We start from the raw sequence: 10,632 nt of genomic DNA on the forward strand, positions 1-10,632 counted from the left end.
AGCAGGGTTATTTGGGTAAGATGGGGGTAACTGTCCTGTAGACCAGGCTTGGTACATCTTCAGCCATTTGCTGCTTGAGTTTAAACATCTCTTCTTTCATTTTCCCGACATCCATCTCCTCTAGCTCCATACCTGTGTCAACATCTGGGACAGACATACTTTCGGGTATTGGTCCTTTTGATCTTGTGTGATAGTGATAATATGCCAGTATACTCTTTAGAGAAACTAACTGCTTGAATTCTGAAAATGAACAAACTTGTTAGTTTTGAGAGTTTAACACATATATAATCACACGTTGAGATGCAATGCTCCTAGACAAATAATCCCTTTCTATTATGCATTTGCTCGGCTGCTTGTGTCGTCCCAGCTTTCTTGAAATTTTTATTGTTATTCACTTTTATTTATTATATATATCTTTTATCGTGGCAGTCGAATCTTATAGAGATTGCCTACGTATCATGCCCCCTCATGAATCAGACCTTGCGTAGTTCGGACTAAAGACAATCACTTTTATTCATTATACAAAGATGGAATTACATTTGAAAACTTTAGGAAAATGGCTTGAAACACACACACTTAAATCAAAATAAAAGATACAATTCTTAACATCTCACAACGTGCCCCACTTTCCACTTGAGTTGTATATTATTAGACTATTTGCTCAATGTGGAGCTTGACCTGGATGACTTCCCAGCGTACGATACATCCTTTCCAATTCCAATGCTAGATGACGGGCAAAAGTGGGTGCATGTTCTGTAAACCTTTCATAATCCATTCCCTCACAGTTTACGTAACTTTGAGAAGTGTAGATCGTCAGGTCGTGGATTTGTGCCCTGAAATCTTGGAGACTTTGGTCTTGGTTCTGCAATTGCTGCTGACGAGTGGTGGCTATATCTCTGACACGATTTTCCCGATCTAGAGCTGATTCTAATAGAGCTCGGAGTCTGGCCTGCTCTAATCTTGCTTGCGCTCTTTCCCTGTCGAGGTCTGCTTGTTGATGTTCTCTGTTGCATCTTCTTGCCTCTTCTAGTTGTGCACGAAGCTGGTCTTCTGATCGCATCCAATAGTCTTTTTCCTTCTTGAATTGTGCCTTGTCTTTTTCGGATTGCCTATCTTGGCGTTCCTTGTTAGATCTGGCTTCTTCGTTTAATTGTTGGATCCTTTCTTTTGCTTTGCTCAATGCCCTTTCGTTTTCCGCAAGAATGGAATCATAATCTTGCATTCTTTCAAAGAGATTGGCGATGGTTTTTTGATCCTTCCAGCTCCTCTTTGGCGTTTCAGAAACTCTTTTCATTTTTTGGAATCGAGCATGAAGATTTTCATTCTCACAAGCTAGACTCTTCTTCTCGCCTTCGGCTTCTTGTGCTTGCAAATCTTTCTCCAAACTGAGGCTTCTCAGATTTTCTTTTAGGGCATGGATAGTTGCTTTGTACCCTTTTTCCTTTTCTCCCCAGATCAACCGCTCTTGGATTTTATCATTGAAGTTTTGAACATGGGGTCTTTTTGTTGGCCTTCTTAGCTCAGGCTCTGGTACATCATCCACGCGAGACCGTTTTTCAAACCACCTTGCATATCCAGGATTTATCTCACCCTTTGTAGCGTCTGGGACTTGAGTATCACTTTTCAAGTATCGGCACCCATTCCACATCTGCTGAAGTAGAGCCTCGGGAATAGTGGCTTCTGGGTGTAATTCGATTACTTGCACACTCAAATCTTCATCATCAGGAACTATTTGATATCTCCCTAATTGCCTTAGGACTCTCAGTGGTGCATACGGCTGAATGCTTCTCAATCCCAATAGTAGTAGATAACTATTTGAGGTTGACATGTGTATTACTTCCCTCATCGGGAGCCATCCCAGAGTCCATTCAATTTGATTTGCCGTTAAAGCCTTTAGATGAGATACCCATGCTTCTATTCCTTCTGGAGCCTGATAATTTTTTGTTCTTTCCTCATAGCTCTCGATGCAATTATCATTGTTTGACCCATACTGTATGATCTTGGGCTGTTGTTGGAGATGTTCCATCACCCACATTTGCAACAAAATTTTGCATCCTTCGAAGACCTTTGCTCCTGATTTACATAAAGTCAAAGCCCGATAAATGTCTGATAGAATGATGGGGACAAGGGTGTGATTTTCTTTGGTGGTGAGGATTTGCACAACTTTTGCGGTGCGAATATCAATTGTTCGCTCTTTGTTTGGGAAGATCACGATTCCTAGAAAAGCCACCATGAAGGCAAAGCGACGGTGAATCTGCCAGATGTCTTTGTTTTGCTTGTTAGTAAGGCCTTTCTCATGAATTTCGAACCCATCTGACTTTCCGAACCTTGAATACAAAAAGTTGAAGGAACAACATCCATTGATGACATTGCTTTTCCTGATTTGACTGCTGATGTTCAGAAGACCGAAGAATCGATGTACCGAAGGAGCCTTTGTGAATATCAGGCTTTGATTTCTTAGACTTCCGTCAAAACCAGCATATCCAGCTATCTCCTCTAATGTAGGAGTAAGCTCGAAGTCAGAGAAACGAAAGACATTGTGAACAGGGTCCCAAAAAGTTACTAATGCTGCAATCAGATCATCACGGGGTTTAACCTTCATAATATCCGTGAGATTTCCAAATGCTTGACGACCCATTTTTGACCATCTTCGCCTAAATCATACCACCACGTTTGAAGCTGAAATAGAAACTCTTCTGTATTCGTGGATGGGGGGTTTTGCGTGGTGCTCATTTTGTATCTGAAATTTAATTTAATAAAGTCAAGACTTATTTTGAAAATATACACATAAAAAAAATCATTTTCGAAAAAATTTTATTTATTAAAACCTTTATTTCAAGATTTAAAACTATTTTTTGGAATTTTTTTTTTTAAAACAACTCATTTTATTCCTTGGTTCTCACCATGATTTCATTTAAGCTGGTCAACAAGCATGTTCGAGGCAAATGAATGCACAGGTAGCAAGTAGGATGCATCAGGATGGTCTTTTTGTTTCGGGTTCACCTGTCCTAGACAGACCCAACCCCTGTGTTGAGTCTCCAAGGCCAAATGTACATGATGCAAATAGACGTTCCTACTAGGGATCCGGTTCATGGCTGAGTTATTCTAGGCAAAACCTGAGGTTGATTGTTCTAAACCTGGCTTACCCAAACGGACAGTTTGAGCCGAAGTGGGGGCAACGTACCGGGAGCACGAAAGTCTACCCGGCCTAGTTACTTGTCCCAACTTCGTCTTATTTGGTATGACTTTAACAGAAAGGTGGGTCACGCGCACGTGTACACCATAAATTCAGAAGACTCAGAAAGAAGGGGGTTTTGTAGCAGTTGTATATATTCACAATTCAAATAATATTAAAGCGGTAAAAAGCAACATTTAGCATATTAGCATATAAACAGTTGAAAATCATATAGTAAATAAAGCCAATTAACACAGATATTTTAAGCTTGAATTCTTTAAACCCTGAACCAATGGTTCTGGGTTACAGTTTACACTGTAACATAATTCCCCAGCAGGGTCGCCAGAGCTGTCGCACCTCCTTTTTACCGCGCCCGCGGGGTGCGTGAGGAGTTTTCTCCAATTGAAGGACAGTCGAAATGGGATTTAATTATTTCAGAGTCGCCACCTGGGAATTTTAAGGCGTCCCAAGTCACCAATTTTTAATCCCTGAATCGAGGAGAATATGACTCTGTTTGTTATTCTGCGAACCAGAAATCCTGAGTAAGGAATTCTGTTAATCCGGAAGAAGGTGTTAGGCATTTCCGAATTCCGTGGTTCTAGCACGGTCGCTTAACTGTTTTTATTATTGGCTTAATTATCTTGATTTTTACTAAATACGTTTTTATTGCATGATTTTACTACCGCTTTTTACTTATTGTTTACAATTATATGGACGAATTACGCGTACGTATATTCGTATTATATACTTTTTATAATTACCGGGGATAGTGCCACGCGTACGTGTACACAATAAAATTGTCCATGTTATAGTTTTTATAAAAAAAATATATGTTCGAAATTTAAAATAAAATCAGGAACATCATCACCCTTTTTATTTAGACAATGAACTGCACACCTCGGGTTATATGAAATTATTTTGACATCCGCGGAGAAATCCTTTTTATTAAAATATTCGCTCGAAATTGCGCGTACGCATAATCCGAATTTGTTTTTTTTTTAAATATAATCAGGGTGCGCGAACGCATCCCTGATTGCGCAAAATCTTTGTTAATAGTATTATGGCCTTTTACCCCAAATTGTTTATTATATCATGAGAAATCTCCATTTAAGATACCCTTGAATTTTTGAAAAAGAATTTGCAATTTATTAAATGTTGCCCGTCGATTATAATTTCCGGATATAAATTATATTCAACCAGACTATTCAAATTCAAAGAAAAGAGTAAAAATATGATTAACACTATTTTCGGCAAATACAACATATATATCTATATGCCCAATAATGAATTGTATATGAAACTAAAAATGATTTATAAAGGGAAGAATATTTTTCAAGAACTTTTATTATTTCTATTTAGTGCAAGTTTTATTTCTACTTACCCTTGATATAAAGTGTTGCGCTTCGTGTTTATATATCTCATCTCATTCTCATATACTTGTTTTAATCTAATAGGCGAAATTAATTTATTTACGATAGTAGATAGGCATCAAATTGATAAGAAAGGGAATTATAAATCGATTAATAATATTGCCTTACATGCAATATAGATGTACGTCTAAAACATTCATAGCATTTTAACATCATAATCAACTCATCATCCATTAATGGTTATATATATACCTGTTATCATGCCATATATGAACGTATAACTCACATCATTCAATCCATAACTAAATCAGGTATTAGAATAAACTAGCAATATGGTTTTTGACATTTTTATACTACTCTTTATTCAACTAACAACATCAAACCTTTATCCACAACCAAACAATCAGGCGTACACTAACCATGCATTTTCTTGATATTTCAGAATACTCTATACCTGATTAATAATGTCATAGGACTTAACTAATAGCCAACTTCATGCCATATTCCCTATCTTAACAATTCAATCATAACTATACTTTAATGAAAATTTAGAAATTAACCTTGTTACAACACTTATACAGTCTTCAATAAAGGACATTTAACTTACAGTCATCCTGTCAACATATACTACTTATTTGATAAACAAAACTGAATTTTTTAACTAAAGAGCTCAAATGAATAAAAGATAGTATTACAATTCAAACTTTATTTATTTGTCATGTTGAATCTCTTTCCAACATAGAATTTAAGAGATATGTACCTGAAAATGAAGGTAGAAGGAGTGAATTTCAGCGGTTACAGCAGTAACAAAATCAGTAGAATATACCGATAACACAGCAAGTCTAACAAGACCCGTTAACCCAGATGAACAGTGATAGAAACTTGAGGGAAATATTTCAGATTCAAACTGAATAATATTCACACAAAAAAAAAACAACGGACTGATTCTAGAAGGATAACATTTTTTCAGATTTCAATTTCTTCCTGTTTCGGATTCCTGTTTCTGACTATATATTTTTTTTTCTGTTTCTGTTTTCTTCTTCCTATTTTTTGAACTCTCTTCTTAAAATCTGATTTTTTTCTTCTCCTTTCTTTCTTTCTGTCTTTCTCTCCTTTCTTTCTCTCTCAAAGACTGATCTTTTTCTCTCTTAAAATATGCCTGAAAGCTCTCTTTTTTCCTTGTTTTTCTTTCTTAAAAAGCTCCCTTAAATCAGTCCCAATCCCCCTCTATTTATACAGGGTTGTCCTATACCCTTCTAGTGCTGCCAGGACCCTTTTCTCCTTTTAAAAATCAGAAAGTTTTCCATTAAACTGCTTTTGAATATTTTAAATCTAAGTGCCCTTATCCTGATTTTTAGCAGCCCATTACCCTTTGTTTCCCATTAGTATCTTAAATTATAGCCAACCAACATTCCACTTTCAGTCCACTTATTCTATCACATTACCCTCACTATTCTATCCCAAAAAATGTCCCAGATTTCCTACTGTAATTACTGTTATTACTGCCTTAAATTCAGAATCTAACAATACAGATTTTAAAATCTGTTTAAGCAGCTATAACCAATCCTAAAGTTTTGGACTGAATCCTAACTAAGGATGTAACTTTCTAACACAATTACATTTAATCAACACTTGTAAAATCACACTGAATTCATAACTAACAACATAACAACATATCGCTGAAATCATTATAACAATTTAGACTGGACTTAAACATTGAATCAAGATCAAACATACACAGGAGCATTGTCAATATACTGACAATGCCCTATTCAGAAAACAATATATACACATCACACATTTGAATTTACTGATTTGCAAACAAACATGATTTAATTGTTGAGTATTAATCAGTTGACTATTTACAACATTTGTCCATAATCAGTCTAAAACAATAGAAGCAGACTGTTTCAATCAGCATTATCATAAATGAGAATTCATAATATAACTAATCGACGAACTTAATCGAGTCGATTACTTACATTGTGAATAATCACAACCAACAGAAACAATTTACATTTAGAATCAAGTAGACGGGTAGGAGACAGTATAACAGAATGAACTAGAAAAGTATAAAAATTTAAACAAACTAATGAAACGAACATAGAATACATGTAGAATACACATAAGAAACAGAAAATTACCTCTGAACCTTCAAATTCAACCGGACTCAACTCAACTTGGATTTGGACTTTGTTTGAAATCAAACAGACCTTAGTCGAAGTATTTTCTACTGGAAATACTTTGACTAAGGTCGATTAAACCTCAATCTTTAGTCTGAAGTGAAAAAGATGCCAAGGTTGGAAAATTTAGGGTTTCAGACCTTGGCTTTTAAATCCGAACACTTCAGGGTAGATTCGAGGGAAACCAAAGATGGCACAAGGGTGAGGGAAGCCTAAAGGTCATTTTGTGTTAATTTGGGAGGAATCTGAGTTTGTTCTTGTTTGGTCCGAATCTTCAAAAGAAGATTCGAGAAGCTCGGAAATGATTCGAGCCAAACAAACTTCAGATCCATAACGAGGCATGCTAGGGGGTACTATGGTGTTATTTTGGAAGCCATTGGAAAGGTTTGAGTTTTCAGACCCACCTTCGATTTAATATTCGAAGAGTTGGGGTCTGATTCGAAGGAAACTAAGGTTAGATCTATGTAGAGGAAGTGGTGAGGAGTCTAGGGTGTTATTTTGGTGACCGGCGGTGTTGATGCCGCCGGGTTTCAGGCGGTGGGATTCTAGGGCGGCTAGGGTTAGGGGTGTGTTTGGGAAGACGATGAACAGTGAGAGGAGGGGGGTGTTAAGTTAGGGGCCGGGGTAGGGGGTTGATCCTTAAATTGGGGTGGGGTGGATTGATCTCATCCGTTGGATCAATTAAGATTCACGGTTGAGATCAATCCACTTAACCAAACGTTGTCGTTTGGTCTAAGTTCAGGGTCAGCCTGGATCGGGTCATTGGGTCGGGTAAAGGCTATGGGTTAAGGTTTGTGGGATCTTAGCCGTTGGTTGGCTTTGATCCAACGGCCTTTGATGAGGGCGACCAAACGCTGTCGTTTTGGCTTGTGTAAATTGGACCGGACAGGCTATTTGGATTGGGCTGTGGGGAGGGGGGGTAATTTGATTTGGGCCTGGATTTTAATCCAGGTCCAATTCTTTATTTACAACATATTTTATTTTATTTTATTTTATTATTTATCATTTAAAAAAAATTATAAAACAATTTTAACCTTACACAAAAAATATTAATTACTTTATAACAACTATTTAACACATAGTCAAAACATTAATCACACAGTAACATATTTAAAATAGAACGAATGCATATTTTTGTGATTTTATTTAAATTATCTTTCAAATGCATAATTAAATCCTATATGCATGCAACATGTATTTTATTTTAATTTTCATTTTATTATGACAAAGTAAACATTTACGGACATAAAACAAATATTTAACACCATGCAAATTCAAAAATTACACAGTAAAAGAAATTTATTTTATTTTTCGATTTATTTTGGAGTAGTTTTCGTAAGGCAAAAATCACGTGCTCACAATGTGATGTAAAATTTCCTTTAACCTTAGATCGTCATAGTAATTGACAAGTTATTTATTGTGCTTTGATACTAGACACCTATGGCCCTAGGGCGATAGTTGAAAGGATATTGGGTACGATTAAATACTTGTAGAATTAATGATTGATCAAGATGGAATCAGTCAACTCTTGGTAATGAGTTTAAGCTCCATGTTGTCATGAATTATAAACGACCAAATTAAGACCTTGGCTAGGGCAATTGAATGAAAAGAAGGAAAGAGTTTCTTAGGTCATTCAATGGTCGATTATATTTGACATGGACACATAGTTGGTCGCCTATTAGGATTTGACAGTTGAACCATATCCTAGGGTGACTCAGAGCTATAAAGGCGAAAGGAATTACTACATTATTCTTCTACTGGTTCTTGAGAGCAAATTGTATACTTCATGTTATCCGGTCGTTAAGGAATGTTGCTAGACATCACCCTTGATTAGTATATTGATGTGGTCAATTTACTACCGGCTTAGTATTGAACCTATGAGATCGCACACTAACGAGTGTTTTGATCTTTGCTAAAGGATTAATTACTTTATTATTTGATAATTAAATTAAAGAATTTAATTAGTCAAATAAATTTAGTTATTAGTCCAAATGAAATATTATTATATTCTTTGCTAGCACAGAGGATATAATTAATATTGTGTACAAATTAAACTTTTCTATTTAAAATAGAAAATTAAATTATATCTCTTGATTAAAATAGATATATATGATATATATAATTAATATTTATTTGTATAAAGAATATATATAAATATTATTAAAGACTTAATGTGAAATTCAATTAGGAATTAGATTCCTAAAGAGCACGACAATTTACATTCCTATTTGACATGGGATTCGTATTTTCTTTAATAGAAAGAAATTTAGCAAAGAAAGTCCAAAAAGGACTTGTCACGTGCACAGTCCCTAAAAAGGACGTATGGATTCCATGACACCCATTTGGAATGGGATTTTGTTTTCCGTGATAAAAGATTTTGCACCAATTTTGGAATGGCTTGCAAAAGGAATAAGACCACCATCTTTAGTCATTTCCAAAAACATAGTGTAATAGTATTGTTGCCTTATGTGATATATAAATACATCACTAAGAATTAAGAAGCAACAACGGAAAAAGGTTTTGCGAGCTGCACAAATCCAAGAGATTATTTTGATAAGAATACAGTTTTCTTTATTCTTTTTCGCCGAAGTTTTTTGTGAAAAATTCGAGCACAATATTTGTTTAATTTATTCGCGGGTTTCATTGATCAAAGAGTTGATAGCAAGGACCGATCTCAGTGTGGATACGCATAGAGTCTTCACACTATCGAAGAAATTTTGAAACGAGACTCTCTCCACCAGGTACGTTTAGATCCGATCTTTGGCATGTAAATAAATTTTAAACACGAAAAGATCTTCCTAGAATTATTATTGTCTTCCGCTGCGTGTTACGAACACCTATACGCAATCCTTCAAGGAACACAAATCCTACATCAAAAACACAAATCTACCGTTCAGCCTCAATACGCCATCTTATCCAATTGTAAGAGTGAAAACATCCCTCGTTGCACATTATCCTTAAGTATAACTTACCGTGGATCATCATAATTTCCCATCCTTGATCCACTCAAGTAAAGAGGATTGTGCTACCACACAAGCAAGTACCCTCTCGGCTCTGAAATATCTATCCTAACAAGTCTATTAGCCAATAAATGAACCTCCTAGGCTGAGGGACGCATCTCAGTAGAAATTCAATATATCTACGCTACTCCAAATTCAAGCCATTCTGCTTAGATATGTACTATAGGCTGCAACGGTCTATGTAAATCTCACAAGACTCACCATATAAGTAATATCTTCAAATCTTAAGTGTATATACAATCGCTGTAAATTCTAAATCATGAGCGGGATAATTCTTCTCATGGGTCTTCAATTGCCTCGAACCATATGTGATTACCTTACCATCCTATATTAAGATACAACTAAGTCCAACTCGCGAGGCATCACAATATATCGTATACCCTTTAGAACCTTTAGACAATGTCAAAAGATGGGGCTATGGTCGCAGTCTTTAGCTTCTGAAAGCTCTTCTACCCCTTTCGGTGTTAAACGGGTCAAAGAGGTAGTTATAGATGAAAATCCTTCTGCGAACCGTTTGTAGTACCCGGTCACGCCTAAGAAGCTATGTATCTCCATTGAAGTAGTAGGCCTTGGCCAATTCTAAACTGCTTCCACCTTCTTAAGATCAACTTTGATGCTTTCATTAGACACCACATGAACCAGGAACATCACAACATCCAACAAAACTCATACTTTGAGAACTTAGCAGAAAGTAGATGTCCCCTTAGTGTTTGAAGATGGTCTGTAAATGTTCTTTACTTGTTCGTGATTCTCTCTGGTGCGAGAGTACATTAAAATCATTAATGAATACAATAACTAAAGAATTAATATAAGACTTGAATACCCGATTTGTTAGATCCATAAAGGCTACTGGAACATTAGTCGACCCAAATTACATGACAAAA

This window comes from Nicotiana sylvestris, chromosome 12 (assembly GCF_000393655.2).
Source record: "Nicotiana sylvestris chromosome 12, ASM39365v2, whole genome shotgun sequence".
Taxonomy (NCBI): Eukaryota; Viridiplantae; Streptophyta; class Magnoliopsida; order Solanales; family Solanaceae; genus Nicotiana; species Nicotiana sylvestris.